This window comes from Cebus imitator, unplaced genomic scaffold (assembly GCF_001604975.1).
Source record: "Cebus imitator isolate Cc_AM_T3 unplaced genomic scaffold, Cebus_imitator-1.0 Scaffold408, whole genome shotgun sequence".
Taxonomy (NCBI): domain Eukaryota; kingdom Metazoa; phylum Chordata; class Mammalia; order Primates; family Cebidae; genus Cebus; species Cebus imitator.
This window is the reverse complement of record NW_016107723.1, coordinates 781125-799255: the sequence shown is the minus strand read 5'-3', so window position 1 is coordinate 799255 and position 18131 is coordinate 781125. Positions and strand designations below refer to the sequence as shown.

At 36.9% G+C, this 18131-nt stretch overlaps 1 long non-coding RNA gene across 1 annotated transcript in view; it reads left to right on the top strand.

Annotated features, from left to right (window-relative positions):
* The window catches only part of LOC108289644, a 30649-nt gene extending 12731 nt beyond the window's left edge, over positions 1-17918 (top strand). Inside the window, exon 3 of the long non-coding RNA XR_001819250.2 lies at positions 10487-17918. This is a non-coding gene — a long non-coding RNA (uncharacterized LOC108289644). The remainder of the gene's footprint in view (positions 1-10486) is intronic.
* Positions 17919-18131: the final 213 nt, after the last annotated feature.

Genomic DNA, 18131 nt, shown 5'->3' with positions numbered 1-18131 from the left:
GTGGATCAATACCTGTATATTCAACATTAATGTTCAGATGTGAGATACTGTTCCAGTCATCATATTGATTGTTACCTAGTGACTTTGTTTTCTGCATTGTGTTATTGTTTTATCAGTCCTATGAATTTTATACTTTTGGAAGTCATCTATTCTGGTGTGTATCGATCTTTTGTTTCAAGGATATGAGCTCCTTTTAGCATTTTTTGTAGGGCTAGCCTTGAGTAACATTTGTTTGTGAAAGAAAGACTTTATGTTTCCTTCATTAATGGAGTTTAGTTTTGCCAGATAGAAAATTCTTGGCTAACAGTTATTCTGTTTAGGAGGTATGGGGCTAGGGGAGGGACAGCCTTAGGAGAAATAACAAATGTAGATGATGGGTTGATGGGGTGCACCAAACCACCATGGCATGTGTATACCTGTATAAGAAACCTACACATTCTGCACATGTACCCCAGAACGTAAAGTATAATAAAAAATAAATAAATTAATTAAGAAGACTGAAGGTAGTACCCCAATCTCTTCTAACTTGTATAGTTTCTACTGAGAAGTCCACTATTTGTCTGGCAGCTTTTAGGTTACTTGATGCTTTTGTCTCACTACTCTTAGAATTCTTTCCTTCACATTGACTTTAGATAGCCTGATGACTATATGCCTTGGTGTTGTCCTTTTTGCAATGAGTCTCCCAGGAGTTAAGTTTCTTATATGTGGAAGTCAAAAGCTATAGCAAGGCCAGGGAAATTTTCCTAAGTTTTTCCCTCAAAAAGTTTTCCAAACATTTTTTTTCTTGCAAAGAAACATCTATAATGATTAAATTTGGCCATTTTACATAAATCCATATTTCTCGGAGACTTAGTTCATTTATTTTAATTCTTTTATCTTCATTTTTTAAAATCTGATTGGGTTAATTCGAAAGCCTTGTCTTCGACCTCTGAAATTCAATACTTGGTCTATCTGTTGTAAAACTTTCAGCCGCATTTTGTAGTTCCCTAAATGTTTCTTTTATTTTCAGAAGTTATGATACGTTTTTCTTTAGTATATCTACCTCTTTTAAATTCCTTATTTATATCAGTTTTCTTTAGAAAAATATTCTTCATGTTGTTTTTCACCATTCTCTTGTATGTCCTTAAGTAAATTAGTAATCAATCCTTTAAATTACTTATCTGGTATTTCAATGACTTTATCTTGGGTTGAAGCCACTGCTGGAGAGTTGGTGTGATCTTTTGGGGGTGTTACATAACTGTTTTTTCATGTTTCCAGAATTATTTTTCTGATTCTTTTTCATTTGTGTAGACTATTGTAATTACTTTTGAATTTAATTTTGATATGACTGGTTTTTTAAATTTATTTTATTTTAGGTGCATACTATATCTGACATTTCTTCCCATGTTATCCCTTCCCAGCCCCCCTCCCTCCACACCCCCTGTGGATTCTCCCCTACCCCACCCAACTGTCCCCGTGTGTGATGTTCCTCTCCCCTGAGTCCATGTGTTCTCATTGTTCAACACCCACCTATGAGTGAGAACATATGGTGCTTGGCTTTCTGTTCTTGGGTCAATTTGCTGAGAATGATGGTTTCCAGATTCATCCAAGTCCCTACAGAGGACATGAACTCATCGTTTTTTATGGCTGCATAGTATTCCATGGTATATATGTACCACGTTTTCTTTGTCGAGTCTATCATAAATGGGCATTTGGGTTGGTTCCGGGTCTTTGCAATTGTACACAGGGCTGCAATGAACATATATGTGCATGTGTCTTTACAGTACAATGATTTATAGTTCTTTGGGTATATACCCAATAGTGGGATTGCTGGGTCAAATGGAATTTGTATTTCTAGATCCTTGAGAAATCACCACACTGTCTTCCACAATTGTTGAACTAATTTACACTCCCACCAACTGTGTAAGAGTGTTAGTATTTCACCACATCCTCTCCAGCATCTGTTGTCTCCCAATTTTTTAATGATCACCATTCTAACTGGCGTGAGATGATATCTCAGTGTGGTTTTGATTTGCATTTCTCTAATGACCAGTGATGATAAGCATTTTTTCATGTTTGTTGGCCTCGTATATGTCCTCTTTTGAAAAGTGTCTGTTCATATCCTTTGCCCGCTTTTGAATGGGTTTGTTTTTTTCTTGTCTATCTGTTTTAGTTCTTTGTAGGTTGTGGATATTAGCCCTTTGTCAGATGGGTAGGTTGCAAAAATTTTTTCCCATTCTGTTGGTTGCCGGTTTGTTCTATGATTGTTTCTTTTGCCATACAGAAGCTCTGGAGTTTAATTAGATCCCATTTGTCTATCCTGGCTTTTATTGCCATTGCTCTTGGTGTTTTAGTCATGAAGTCCTCGCCTGTGCCTATGTCCTGGATGGTTTTACCTACGTTTTCTTCTACTGTTTTTTATGGTGTTAGGTTTTATGTTTAAATCTTTGATCCATCTGGAGTTAATTTTAGTGTAAGGTGACAGGTAGTGGTACAGCTTCTGCTTTCTGTACATTGCTAGCCAGTTTTCCCAACACCATTTATTAAACATGGAGTCCTTTCCCCATTGCTTGGTTTTGCTGGGTTTGTCAAAGATCAGATCGTTGTAGACATGTGGTATTTCTTCTGGAGTCGCTGTTCTGTTCCATTGGTCCATGTCTCTGTTTTGGTACCAGTACCATGCTGTTTTGATTAATGTAGCCTTGTAGTATAGTTTGAAGTCTGGCAGTGTGATGCCTCTGGCTTTGTTATTTTTGCTTAGGATTGTCTTGGCTATGCAGGGTCTTCTGTGATTCCATATGAAGTTTAAAGTGGTTTTTTCCAGTTCTGTGAAGAAGATCATTGGTAGCTTGATGGGGATAGCATTGAATGTATGGATTACTTTGGAAGTATGGTCATTTTCACAATGACCATACTTCTTGTGAAAGTATGGTCTTGTGAAAGTATGATAAGCTTCTTGATGTACTGTTGCAATCTGTTTGCCAGTATTTTATTGAAGATTTTTGTGTCGATGTTTATCATGGATATTGGCCTGAAGTTTTCTTTTTTAGTTGAGTCTCTGCCTGGTTTTGGTATCAGGATGATGTTGGTCTCATAAAATGAGTTAGGGAGGATTCCCTCCTTTTGTATTGTTTGATACAGTTTCAGAAGGAATGGAACCAGCTGCTCTGTGTACATCTGGTAGAATTTGGCTGTGAACCCATCTGGACCTGGACTTTTTTTAGTTGGTAGGCTATTGATTGCTGCCTCTATTTCAACCCTTGTTATTGGTCTATTCAGGGTTTCAGCCTCCTCCTGGTTTAGTTTTGGTATAGTATAAGTGTCTAGGAATTTATCCATTTCTTCCTGGTTTACTGGTTTATGTGAGTAGAGCTTTTTGTAGTAATCTCTGATGGTAGTTTGTGTTTCTGTGGGATCATTGGTGATATCCCCTTTATCGTTTTTTATTGCATCTATTTGATTCTTCTCCCTTTTCTTTTTTATTAATCTGGATAGCCATCTGTCTATTTTGTTCATCTTTTCAAAAAACCAGCTCCTGGATTTATTGATTTTTTTGAAGGGTTTTTTGTGTCTCTACTTCAGTTCTGCCCTGATCTTAGTTATCTCTTGTCTTCTGCTAGCTTTTGAGGTTTTTTTTTCTTTTTTTTTATCTTGCTCCTCTAGTTCTTTCAATTTTGATGATAGGGTGTCGATTTTAGATCTTTTCTCTCTTCTCCGGTGGGCATTTATTGCTATAAATTTCCCTCTCTATACTGCTTTAAAGGTGACCCAGAGACTCTTGTAAGTTGTGTCTTCATTCTGGTTGGTTTCAAAGAACATCTTTATTTCTGCCTTCATTTCATTGTTTATCCAGTCAACATTCAGAAGCAAGTTGTTCAGTTTCTAAGTGGTTGTGTGGGTTTGAGTGTGTTTCTTTATCCTGAGTTCTAGTCTGATTGTGCTGTGGTCTGATAGACTGTTATGATTTGTGTTCTTTTGCATTTGCTGAGGAGTGATTTGCTTCCAATAATGTGCTCAATTTTAGAGTAAGTGCAACATGGTGCTGAGAAAAATGTATATTCTGTGGATTTGGGATGGAGTGTTCCGTATATGTCTATTAGATCCGCTTGGTCCAGCTCTGCGTTCAAGTCCTGGATATCCTTGTTAATTTTCTGTCTCATTGATCTGTCTAATATTGACAGTGGAGTATTGAAGTCTCCCACTATTATTGTGTGGGAGTCTAAATCTCATTTTAGGTCGTTAAGAACTTGCTTTATGTATCTAGGTGCTGCTGTGTTGAGGGGGGCATATATATTTAGGATAGTTAACTCTTCCTGTTGGATTGATCCATTTACCATTATGTAATGTCCTTCTTTGTCTCTTTTGATCTTTGTTGGTTTGAAGTCCATTTTACCAGAGACTAGGATTGCAACCCCTGCTTTTTTTTGTTCTCCATTTGCTTGGTAAATCTTCTTCCATCCCTTTATTTTGAGCCTATGTGTGTCTTTGTATGTGAGTTGGGTTTCTTGAATACAGCAAACCGATGGGTTCTGACTTTTTATCCAGTTTGCCAGTCTGTGTCTTTTGATTGGGGTGTTTGGGCCATTTACATTTAGGGTTAATATTGTTATGGGTGAATTTGATCCTGCCATTTTGTTACTGGCTGGTTTTCTTTCTCATTAATTGACTCATTTTCTTCATTGCATTTTTGGTCTTTGCCAACTGGTTTGCTTTTGCTGTGACTGGTAATTGTTCCTTTCCATGCTTAATGTTTCTTTCAGGAGCTCTTGTAGGGCAGGTCTGGTGGTGACAAGATCTCTCAATAATTGCTTGTCTGTAAAGGATTTTATTTCTCCTTCACTTATGAAGCTTAGTTTGGCTGGATATGAGATTCTGGGTTGAAAGTTCTTTTCTTTACGGATGTTGAATATTGGCCCCTACTCTCTTCCGGCTTGTAGGGCTTCTGCCAAGAGATCTGCTGTGAGTCTGATTGGCTTCCCTCTGTGGGTGACCTGACCTTTCTCTCTGGCTGCCCTTAGCATTTTTTCCTTCATTTCAACCCTGGTGAATCTGATGATTATGTGCCTTGGGGTTGCTCTTCTTGAGGAATATCTTTGTGGACTTCTCTATATTTCTTGAATGTGATATGTGGACTGCCTTGCTAGGCTTGGGAATTTCTCCTGGATAATATCCTGGCATGTGTTTTCCAGCTTGGATTCATTCTCCCCATCGTATTCAGGTACACTGATCAAGCATAGATTAGGTTTTTTCACATAATCCCGTATTTCTTTGAGGCTTTGTTCATTTCTTTTCACTCTTTTTTCTCTTGTATTGCCTTCTCTTTTTATTTCATTGAGTTGATCTTTAATCTCTGATATCCTTTCTTCTGCTTGATCGATTTGGCTATTAAAACTTGTGTTTGATTCACGTAGTTCTCGTGCTGTGTTTTTCAACTCCATCAAGGCGTTTATGTTCTTCTCTAAGCTGGTTATTTTAGTTAGCATTTTGTCTAACCTTTTTTCAAGGTTTTTGATTTCTTTGCATTGAGTTAGAATGTGTTCCTTTAGTTCTGAAAAGTTCCCTGTTATTATCCACCTTCTGAATCCTGTTTCTGTCAATTCTTCACACTCCTTCTCAGTCAGGTTGTGATCCTATGTTGTTGAGGAGTTGTGATCCTTTGAAGGAGAAGCAATGTTCTGGTCTTTGATGGTTTCACCTTTTTTTGTGCTGTTTTTTTCCCATCTTTGTGGATTTACCTGGCTGTGGTGTCAGAGAGCTGCTTGATGAGGTTGCTTGTCTGACTGTGGGGATGCTACTGGGTTTCTAGGGACCCCTTCAGGTTACTAGGGAAGCTTCCTGTGTCTTTTTTGTTTATGCTGGGAGATTAGGCCCACCTGTTCTGCTGACCTGTAGGCCCTGCTGTGTTGTCAAGAACGCTGTTCAGTCCCGTTGCTACGTATGCTTCATGTGTTTTTTGTTAAAACATGTAGCCCAGTCCCACCCCTCTAGTGGTGGGTTGTGCCTTTCCTCCACTGGGCCAGATCATTCAGGTTTCATCTCAGACTGTGGCACTGGCTACGCAACCCACTAGAGTCAGAGCTTCAGCCCTCTAGGGTTTGTAGGGGTGGGTAGGGACCTGCCCAGCTGCACCTGGCCTTCTCCCCCTTTCAGCTTCCTCTCTCTCCAGTCATGGTGTAGGGACCACCCAGCTGCTCAGGCTTACAGCTCCCTCTCTCTCCGGGCAGGGGGAGGGGGCGATAGCTCAGCCTGCTGACTCTTATTCAACTTCACACTTGTAATTCCCTGTGCTTGACTGGCAAAAATCCCCTGTTCTGTGTATTGCTGAGGCTTTCGGGGAAGCATTGTATCTGGACTGCAGCACCAGAGGTGGTGCCTCTGACTCACCGGTCAGATGCACTTTCTGGGTGAAGCAGCACTCCTCCCCACCTTGGTCTGCCTTGAGTGGGCTTTGCTCACCCTCGGACCAGACCCATTGAAATGCTCCTGGTACCTCAGTTGGAGCTAGGAGATTTCTGGGTTTCTGCTTCTCTCTCACTGGGTGTTGTGCACTGGAGTTGTGTCTAATCCGCCATCTTGGATCCTCCTCTCGATACTACCTTTACTGTTTTTTTTTTTTAAATTTCCTATTTTTTTCCCCTGGAGGATGGCACATTATTGATTATTGTTTATTTTCACCTAGTTTTGGCTCTGGGTGTCTTCAGTAGCAAAGACTCTGTATGAGTTCCTTGGTTGTAGAGAAACTTTAGCCTTCTCAGACACTGGTTTTAATAATGGTGTACTAAGTGCCGGAGTTCGTTCACTGTCTCTTGTGAGTTGGAATAGCTGAGGTTTTATGAAGCTTAACTTATTCCCTAGTGGTGTACACCTAAAAATATTTTTCCCCCTACTATCTTATTCACTGCTTTGAAGAGTTCAGGCATCGAATCAGTAGGAGGTGCACATGCATAAAAACTGACTGTGGCTAAACAGGTACGTAAATGCAATGCTCCAATGATGGGCAAGAGGTCCCAGCCTTAAAAGACGTGGCTGGGGAGTTCTCAGCGAAATGCTCTGAGATCTTTTCAGGAGAAAGGGAGGGAGTCACCACAGCTTTCCATTAGACCAGCAGCAAAGTGTTTCACCTCCAAGGCACACTCCTGATGCAGTGTTCCAGCTATTCAGATCAGACAGACACCTCTTTTCACTCCAGGAATGCTGATGTTCTGTGTAGACAGGGATTGTCACTCTACCTCTTGTCTAAGCATCAACCTGGGGGGACTCCTGCGAGAATACAGTATGAAAGGCTGTCTACAGATGTACCCTTGGTGGGTTACCATGGGAGAACCCCTAACTGTGTTTGCAATGGTGAGTGAGGGAAAGAAGTCTCCTTCTCCAATTCTCTTTGTGAGCCTCAGGGCTGTCTGACTGTTGGGATAGAGCTGTAGACTTTCCCTACTGGACCCAGCATTGCACTTGTGCCTCTGCTGAAAGAAACTTCCCACAAATGGAAAGCTCAGGGACTCGAGGTTCCGTGGGGTGCTCTCTTAATGTGGTACACTCCCTCTTCCCCAATGAGTAGAAGTCTGCTTGGTACATTGTGGACCCCACGGTGGTGACTGAGCAACCCCAAGCTTCTGGAGGAATTGGCAAAACCCGAGCTATCTGATATAAGAAGAAGAAATTGTTGTTGATTTTTAACCTGTAAATTCTCTTAGAATTTTGTTTCCCTAAAATGAGTTATTTGCTTTGTGATGCTTGTTGTTTACTGTGTTGAACATGTATGAGAAAATGAAGAATAATATGAAAAGCTGAGCTGTAACTTGTAACTTTGGTTCTGCTGAGCTGTTCTTATAGAAACAGGAACTCTGTGTAAGAGACAAACCACATAACCTGACTGCTGGAGAGAGATAACAGCACGTAATAAGCTTCTCATTGCAGAGAGCCTATAAACGGACGTGTAATGGAGAGGCTTATTACCTTGATTCCTTTCCCAGGAAAGGCATATTGATTATGGCCCTGGAAAGAGAATGTGACTCTTAAGGAGAGCCTATAAACGGATGTATGAGGGGCGTCTGTCATGAGGAAAAACCTCTGTGGTAGAGACAAGGATGTAAGTCTTTCTTCTCCCACTGCTCCTCCAGTCCTGCATGGGGGTCTCCCCCCTCTTGCAGTTTTGTGGTCAGGCTGGTTGTCTTGTGTCAGATCCTGTTCCCCATGCAGCTGTGAGCCTAATGCTTTTCTTGCTGATGATTTTAAGTTTATGTTTAACCTCTATTCTTGCTAAGGTTTATGGTTTCTATGCTGACATTGTGATCTTTGTGTACCAGTTTTGCAAATGTATTCCTTTTGTATGATCATTACCATACTGTTGTGTAGCCTCACTCACCTCCCCTATTGAAAGAGCTTAACAAAAAACTGAGGTTTCAGGGGAATTTTAGACATCCATGGAGTGGCTTTATGTAGTGTCTCCCGTGGGCCCAGCTTTGAAGAAAACTCTTCTTTGTCTTTTTTTTTTTCTTTTTCACTGACCACTCAATCACTTTGAGAGATCTTGAATCCACTTTGATATATTGGGAGCTGGTCTTTGAATAGAAGTCCGTGAGAAAACTACTGTGAGTCCTGCTGCTGCCGTGGATATAGTTGCCCAGTGGAGCTGCCATACTCCATGCTGGTTCTAGGAAATGTCTGCAAGAAATCGAGTGATATGACCTATTCTCAAGTCTTCCAGCAGTCAGTACCAACATCAACTCTGATGGGAGTGGAAGGGGAGTGACATAGACTCTTAGATTTCTATGGTTATAAATAGTTTTGATATGTTCGCTTTTTGAAATGTCAGCTGCAGTAGTAATGTACTGAGCACATGAACAGGCTCAGGAGCTCCTGGTTACCCAAGCTGATGCAAGCAATGATGATGGCTGAGGTTGAGCAAAAGTTTTATTTCCTGAATGCTGTTATTGTGCCTGCAGATGTTGTAATGGGCTGTGCCAGCTGGCCTCTAGCCAGAAGGTGACACTTACAAAAGAGCACCAGCTGCATGGGTAGTGGTGGAATCTGTGCTTGCCTTATGTTACTCAGGGGAGGTCCCCTGGTGCCTCAGGTAGTAGAAGGTACCATGGAGCTCCCAAAGATCCTTATTCCTTGTTACGCTACCAGGGCCTCTTGTGTTACAGTACCAGGACAGGTGGTAGGGCAAAGCCAGGTGGGGGCTGGGTCAGGTAGTTCCATCCTCTGGCTTCCTATATACAGGTGCAAGCAGTAGCTCCATTGAAGATGGGGGAAGAGTTTCCTGTCTGCTGGAGTGGTGTTCTAGGGAAGAGCACAGCTGCCTCTGCTACACAAAAGAATCTGCATGTTGTGTGAGAGGTTAGCAGTTGCCAGTGAGCCCCACTCAACTCCCCCATACTTGGCAAGGAAGGTCTCTCACACACGGTGTTCTGCTAGGAGCAGCTAGCTGAGTCCCAGGCATTCTGCACTCAGAACACAGAACTGCCCCCAGGCCACAAACCTTTTTGCTGGAGACAGAAACTGTGGCTTTCAGGTAATGTTTTTCCCAGTCCACCCATGAAGCAGGGCTTTTCAGCTTTTGCATCCACGACAATAGCACATTTCCTGCTCAGTTCTGGCCAATGGAGTTCATCCCCTCTACAGGTTATATCACAAATCTAAGTTGGGAGCTTCTCTCAATCTATGACCACCACGTGAGTTAGCTAGCAGACTTTCACAAGTTCCCCTGTGCAGTAGGATCAGGAATGACTTCCCTCCATGCCCACTGGAGTCTCTGAGTACACACAAAGCATCCTTCTCATACAGTCTAGACTGCTCACTAAATCAGCTCCAGCACTGGGTAGGGTTATGGCCTTTCTCTGTGACATGGATTTCCTGACCCTCCCATGGGAGTGTATGTCACAGTGGCAGTCTGTCCCTAATCTCATGCTCTGGAGACTTAGTTTTCTCTCTGGTGAATGCTGTAGGTTCTTTCAAAGGCTCTATTGTTTTAAATGAAACTTTTCTGTTAAGTTCCTTTGTTGCTTCTTGGAAAAAAGTTTGCAGTGTGAATTATTTTGTCTTTCCAAGTGAGAGATGCATGCTAGCAATGCCTACAATCTGCCATCTTCTACAGACAATTTCAAAAGATTACTTTCATTTTTCATTCTTTGCTCTTAGTCGACAACTACAATTTTTAAATGTCTTCAAATACCTCAAGTAGTAACAGAAACTAATGATCCTAGTTTAATTAATTTTTAAATTATTTATAGGATGTTCATAAGTAGTTTGATGAGATTATAATTGTGTATATCAACTCCACAAATTCCACAAGTCACTGTTATAAATTAGTTTATTCCCTAATTTTTCAGTGAAAATTCAAAATTACCGTGGAAAGTTAAAATATACCATATATACTGTTTAACTATCTGTAAATGCCAGAGTGACTTTTGCCATACAAATGGAATTACACATTAATAACTGCAAGGAGAAAAATCAGAGTTTATGATTGACATGTAATGTCTTCAAATTGTCAACATTAAAGGTTTCTGATGTCATTTCTTCATGAGCAGATCTTCTGAGATTTGAGTAAGTATCTTTACGAGTACTTTTTTCTACCTTATTTGACTTGTCAAATACGTCAAAATATGATTGACTGGCATGCCAGCAATGAATGGATAAGATGCCACACCTAGATGTCTGTGGCAGAGTCTTCTTACTACAATGAATATATTGTTTGACAAATGGAAATGCATAGTATATTTTTAAATTTCTTTAGTTTTCCTTCATCTGTTGACTCAGTATTCATGTTTTATTTTGTGGATTTCAGATTCACAGAGATACATTAGTTTCACTTTTTAAATTTTCAGAGTCTATTGACATGAATATAAATAAAATGATGATATAAAATAGTATGGAAATGAGTAACATTATAAAAGTTGTTTCAGTCATCTTAAAATATTTTTCAGTGAAACATTTGGGGCAGTATTTTCAGTGAACTATTCATACTTTAGAATATGCTATACATTATGTTAAATAAGGGAAGTGAAATACTGGAAGCAAATTCTGATGAACTTTCTGAATTATAACTTAGAAACAGACAAAACAACACCACAAACATTTTTAATGTATTTTTAAAAAGATCGATTATATATTGTATATATTTAAGATAGATAATTCTTAAGGTTTTAAAGGCATATACAAATAAATGCCTATTATATATGTATATGTATATTCAATGTTTGTTCATTTTGTCTCCCTAGATCCTTATTTTCTTATTTAGTTAAAAAGAATTTTAGTTAAAACATGCACTATACATATACATATATGCATATTATATATGTATATGCATTTAAAATCTTGATAATTATCTCTCTTAAAATTCTTTTTAACTAAATGAGAAAACAGAGTTCTAGAGAGATAAAATAATTTGCCCAAAATCACTCAGTCACCTCGTTAGTAAAGTCTTCAGGTTGTTGCTTTAAATTGTTTTTTTTAAATCTCCAAATCCTGTTTTCTTTCTACTAGAAAATTGAGTTGATCCCTAAACTGATTAACGTCATAATGTGCTTTTTTTACACAAAAGACTAAATAAATATTAATCATTCTGCTAATTTTAACTAAGGAAATCCTATATAATATCACCGTATTTATCAAGCCACATAGGTATAAATATGACACTTGTGAATTGAAAATAGTTGAACAAGGAAAGGAGCCTGTGTGTGTTTGTGTATGTTAGTTATGCATTGTTCCAAAACAACTACAGTACTCCAAATCATAGTAGCTTAAAACAATTTACAATGTATTAAGCCTCACAAATCATCAGTTTAATTGGATGTTTCCTTTTCTGTTTTTACCTGTGCTCCTTCATGCTGCTAAGTCCAGCTAAGGGGTTGGATGGAGGTTCAGCTGTAATGCCTAGATGTCTGGGCCTCTCTCCATGTGTTTTTTATTCTCAAGGAGACTAGATTAGTCTGGCCTTCCTCACATGTGATGTTTGCATTTCTAAGAGAGTGCATGGTTTCATGACTATAGCTTAGAAGTTTCCCATTGTCATTTCTGACATGTTCCATTGGTGAAAGCAAGACTCAAGACCAGATTCAGAGAGGTAGACAAATACAATTCATCTCTCAATGGAAAGAGTAGAAATGGCACATTGTACTAGGGTTTTCAAACCAGGCCATGATTGCAACAATCATATTTACTTTAAAGTATGAATTCAAATATATTAATAAAACTGTATTTCAAAATGAGTTTTATGAAGTAAAGTTTTTAATACATATTATGCAATTTCCTGTTTTTCTCTCATTATGAGATGCCTTTAGCAATTATATTTGGTTCTTTGTTATTCTCTTTCCTTCTTCTTTGGAACACCTTTTAAATATATATTACTTACTTGGGAATTTATAAATCTGTTTTACAGTGTCAGTTAATGTCACTGCATCAAACTCTAAATATCTAAAACTAGACTTACCCATTCCTAATTCTCTGTCAATGCTACAACTCCTTTTCAGGTTCCCCCTCAATCAGTAATTCGGAATGGCATGTTTAAATGTTAGCAAATGAACAATTTTTTTCCCCAAAAGAAATCTTACATGAAATCTCAGTAAATAAAATTATAATCATGGTGATTAGTGAGTGTAAACTTATTTGTAAGATAACATTATTTATTATATTTCAGTCAATGAGAAAACTGAAGCAGTTTAGATAAAAATACTTGCAAACAAATCACAGTTGCTTTATATTGTCTTTTTGGTTTGTTTTGGTTGCATAGGAAAGGTAAAATCCTGATTCAAATGGGGAAACAGCTACAAATGCTAACTTGAAATATCAAGATATTTTTTAACCTGAAATAAATGCCTACAACAAATGTAATGGTAAAGTATATGCTTCGAAGTAGAATTCCTATGAAGAACAAAACTACTGGTACTCTTTATAATTAATCTGAAAGATAAGCAGTACCTCAAAGTCTGAAAAATAAAAAAATAGGACACTGTTTTCATGACAGGGCTTGTATTCATATATAATTGATAACTATTTACTGACCTAGATGTAGATGATCCTGAGTCTTGGTTAGAAGTCATTCCACTAACTTTCATGGATACATTTGTCATCAGAAGTAACCAAGAAAATATTTTCTTATCCGTTTTGTACTCAGGCAAAGGGTATACTGTGACAGATTTATTTAATTGTACAGCTATTTCAATTTTAACAATGTGGACACACACAAGTCTATGTGTACACACAGGAAATATTCTTTCTTAGCCTGTATCAAAGGTAGCAGCTTCTTAACCCAGGATAAAATCCCCCAGACATACCATATATAAAAATTGGGTGAGTAAAGACTTTGCTTAGTCTCTACTACCAGTTGGAGCCAAATCAAACTCATAGGTTTTGTGTAAAAATCTATATATCTGGCTCCTTAATAATTGTCTAACCTCATATTTCACCCTTTCAAATTCACCACACTTCTTTTATAGTCTGTCATGTAGAGCAGGTTAGTTTTCATTCTATCCCCTACTCTGTTGTTTCTCCTGCTTATAATGTTCTCATATTTCCCTCTCAACAAAAAGTAAATATTTTGCATATGTATATATGTTTGTTTGTATTCACTATTTACTTATTTAATGTGTGGTTCAGAAAAGTTTCATCTTATATGGGAGAGTAAATTTTAAGGTCAAAATTACCCTTGAAAATTTCTTCATTTCTCATCATTGCTTCTAATCACATTTTATTTTATTTGCCAATATTGTGAAGTCATGCTTTTTGAAAAATGCCAAGCTACAAATGTAGAATAATTTTCACTCCAATGTGGTATTAATGTTGACAGAGGGATGAAATAAACAGAGCAAGTAAGGGAACAACAATTTTCTACTCACATTGTACACACCTAGAATTCATGCTCATCAGGGAGACGACTAAGCGAATGAACATCACTTATACTATTTCTCTATCCTAGCATACACATACAGATTAATTCAGTAATTTAATAAATGTACAATTTGATGTCACCATTATCTCCTTTCTTTATATATCATGTATCCTAAATAGCTAAATGATCATAGGGCTATAGCATGTTCTCTATCCAGTTTCTACAGAACATCAAGTGCAATACAAAACACAAAGTTCTCAGTAATAATTGAAGCATTGTTAAAGCAAGAATTAATTTAACATATCAACAATCTATCAAGAAGCTTGTATTTTGAATTTTAATAATATAAAAGTTGACCTTTTGAAATAAACTCAAGATCACCAAATATTACCTTTAAACATAAATATTGGTTAAATGTGTAAACCAAATCTCAGAGTTGAAAATTAATGAATTACTAATGCCTTTTTATTAAGAAGCTTGGGGAGAAAAACCAATAAAACACCACATATTAAAAAAATATATGTATACATATATATTTGCTATATATGTGATCAATTGATTTTCAACACAGATGCAAAGACAATTTAATAGAGAAAGGAGAATCTTCAATAAATAGTGCTGGAACAATTATACATCCTTATGAAAAACAAATACCCTAAATCCTTACTTTCTAATTTACACAAAAATTACCTCAACATGAATTACAGAAGTAAAATTCCTTTGAGTCTTAACTTACAGAAAACATCAAAGACTATCTTTGTGACTTTGGATTAGTCAAATAATTCTTAGATAACACAGTAAAAGTGTGACTTATTAAAAAAAGAGAAGATAAATTTGGCCTTCATGTACACTAACAGCTTTTGCCTTTTGAAAAATATGTAACAGAATGAGTAAGTCATTGTTAAGGACAAAATATTTTGATGTTATATACTTAAAAAGGACATGTAGCAATAGTATATATAAAAACTCATTAAAGTTTAAATAAGAAAAACAAATTTAAAAGAAGCAAAATATTTTAGCAGACATTTCATCAAGGTAAAAATAAATATATATGGCAAGTAAACACATGAAAATATGTTTAATATCATTAGTCATTACCTAAGTGCAAATTAAAATTGCAATGACATACTACTACACATCTATTAAGAGTGTTACAATAAAATAAATAAATAAATATTTATACAAGCTGAAAAGAATGTATTTTGCTGGTGAGAATGCAAACTGGTACAGCCTATTTTGAAGTCAGCTTGTCACTTTCTTATAAAGTTCAATATATAGTTACCACATGACCAGATACCCAACTCCTGAATATTTATCCAAGTAAATGAAACAAGTTTACACAAGTTTACACAAAAATCTAAAGACTAACCATAAAGATTTTAGTGACTTTTTTTCATAACCACAAAACTGTAAACAACTCACTTGTATGTAATGAAATAATCACAGCAATTAAACAAACTGTTGATATACAAAGTAATATAGATGAATCTTTGATGTAGTATGCTAAATGAAAGAAGCCAGACTCAAAAGGCCGCATGCTGTATTATTTCACTTATAAGAATGTTTGAGAAAGGCAAAACTATAGGAGCAAAAAACTAAATGTTTACAGGTGTGTTTTTTTCTGAGACTTATCTTCTTGGCTTGTCCAGGACCATCTTCTCCCTGTCTTTGCTTGGCCTTTCCTCTGTGACCCAGTTCCTGGATGTCTCTCTTTGTGCTCAAATTTTCTCTTTGTATAAGCACACAAATTAGATTGGATTGGGGCACATGCTAACTTCCTCAGTTTAATTTACTCACCTCTATGAAGGAACTATCTCCAAATATTCTGAGGTACTGGAAGTAAAGTCTTAATTGTATAAATTTGGGAGAACCACACTTTAGCCCATAATAATGTGTTTGTCAAAAGTTACAGAATTTTTTAGATCAAGAATGTTGGAATGATTTCATTTGCATTACACCTTAATAATAAAAAATTTAAAGATCATAATCAACCCCATTGGAATTGAGTTGACCTGCAAAAACGTAGTTACATCCTGAAGGAAATACAGGACCTTTTCTACATGTACTAGGATAAACTAGGAAGAGACATTAAGGCTCGATTCTTGGGACTACTGAAAAAGGTGACATTATAAATTTAAATTTACATAAAAGAGGGGAAAAATTGAGATAAGAGCATTGCAAAGATAAACAGGTTCTAAACAGCATAGTAAAACCCTGACAAATGATGAAAACTTGCTACTAGGATTCCTCCTGTATGTATCAGTATAATTATTGTTAATGTTATAATTTTATTATTATTGTTATAATTTAATTATGATACTCCTTGGCATGTTTTTTATTGATGTTTGTCCCTGGAGTTGTCTGAGTTGCTCAGATCTGTACCTTTGTATATGTCATGAGCCTAAGAATATATTCAGCCAATACCTAATGTCTCGTCAAAATTTTTTTTTTCTAACACAACTTTATTTTCTTCTGGTACCCCAATTACACATATAATTGATCTTTGAATATTATCATATAGGTCAGTGAGATTGGTTCTAATTTTTTTCAGCATTTTGTCTTTCTTTGCTTCAGTTTGTATAGTTTCTACTTTTTTACTCCTGATTCATTGTTCTTTTCCTCTATAGTTTTTAATTTAGTGTAAAGATTCTTCAGTGTTTGTTTTAGATATTATGGTTTTTCAGTTTCATATTTTTCCAGTTTTTTTGTTATAATCTCCATTTCTCTATTGAGATTCCATAATTGTTTTGTTCTTATGATTAGGTGTTGCCTAAAAAACTTGAACTAATTTTTAATAGCTGTTATAGGACATCTGCTAATTCTGACAGATCCGTCATTTTTAGTAATGATTAATGTTTCTCCTGGTTATGGGTCTCATTAACTGCTTTTTGCATGTTTTTAATTTTTTTACTTTATATTGAGCATTACAAATATCATCTTGATTATTTGGATTTTGTTGTTTTCCTTAATAGAGAAATCTTTACTTGAGGGCTTCAGTAGACCTACCACTAAAATGTAGCTTCTCTGCTACCTATTGTCGTAAATAATAGCTGGCTAATTAGAATTAAAACATCTGTTCTGTGCAAGCTGAAACAGTTGTTCAGCTCATGACTTCCTAGTAGTTGCGCTTCCTCTAGCAGTCATTCTCTAGCCTTTGGGAGTGCCAGCTTACACATGTTCCACTTGGTATTCAGCCAAAGACTGAAGGCGATTCATGCAGATTTCTTAAACTACTTCTTCACACACATATATTCTCTCTTGTACACTGCTCTGAAAATTTCAGCTAGCTCGGTAGCCTCAAATTCCCATCTTTTTTCTTCTCAGCTAGTGACACCACTCTTGGGCTTCCTTTGGCTAGTCAGGAGCATGCATTCACACAGAAAACCAGTATAACCATGTGGCTAACCTATTTTGTTTACTTTCTCTCAGTGATTGTAGTCTTGTGACACCTATTATCCAATGTCTGGAGACAGTTCATGTATTTCCCAGTTTTGCAGGTATTTGTGGTGACAGACCAGGTCCAGTAGCAGTTATTTCTGATAGTAGAAAGTGAGTCATAAAACTGTACTCTACTACATAGATGTTGGTAACACAGCAGGGCAGAAGCTCCAACATTTAATATACATGTATCATAGTATCCACAGCAGGAGGATAAAATTGGAAATATTAACTAAAAATTGTCTCCAAATTATACAAACTCCTTTTGCAGACAACAAGTTAACATTTCTAAGAAATACGTAGTTACAGGCATCATGAATATGTAAAAAGAATGAAGTTGCATGTTAATGTGTCCTTATTTAAGGCATAATCAGAATAAAAGCATTGTGCAGAAATTTAGACAGCAAAGAGTCAGGAATAAACAGGTTCAGATACTCAAGTTTGTGTATCCAAGTCTTATAGATACCATGGGCTTAGTTAGGCAGAGAAGCACATCAAGATGAGAGGTTAAGCATAAAAAATCTCAATGCAGATTTTACAACGCCAAGGAATGATCAATATAAGACACACCATGGCTTTTGTTGCCAATGCTTTTGGTCATGAAGTCCTTGCCTATGCCTATGTCCTGAATGGTTTTGCCTAGATTTTCTTCTAGGGTTTTTATGGTGTTAGGTCTTATGTTTAAGTCTTTAAGCCAAAATAGACAAATGGGACCTAATCAAACTCCACAGCTTCTGCATGGCAAAAGAAACAGTCATTAGAGTGAATCAGCAACCAACAGAATGGGAAAACATTTTTGCAGTCTACCCATATGACAAAGGGCTGATATCCAGAATTTACAAAGAACTAAAACAGATTTGCCAGAGAAAAACAAACAAGC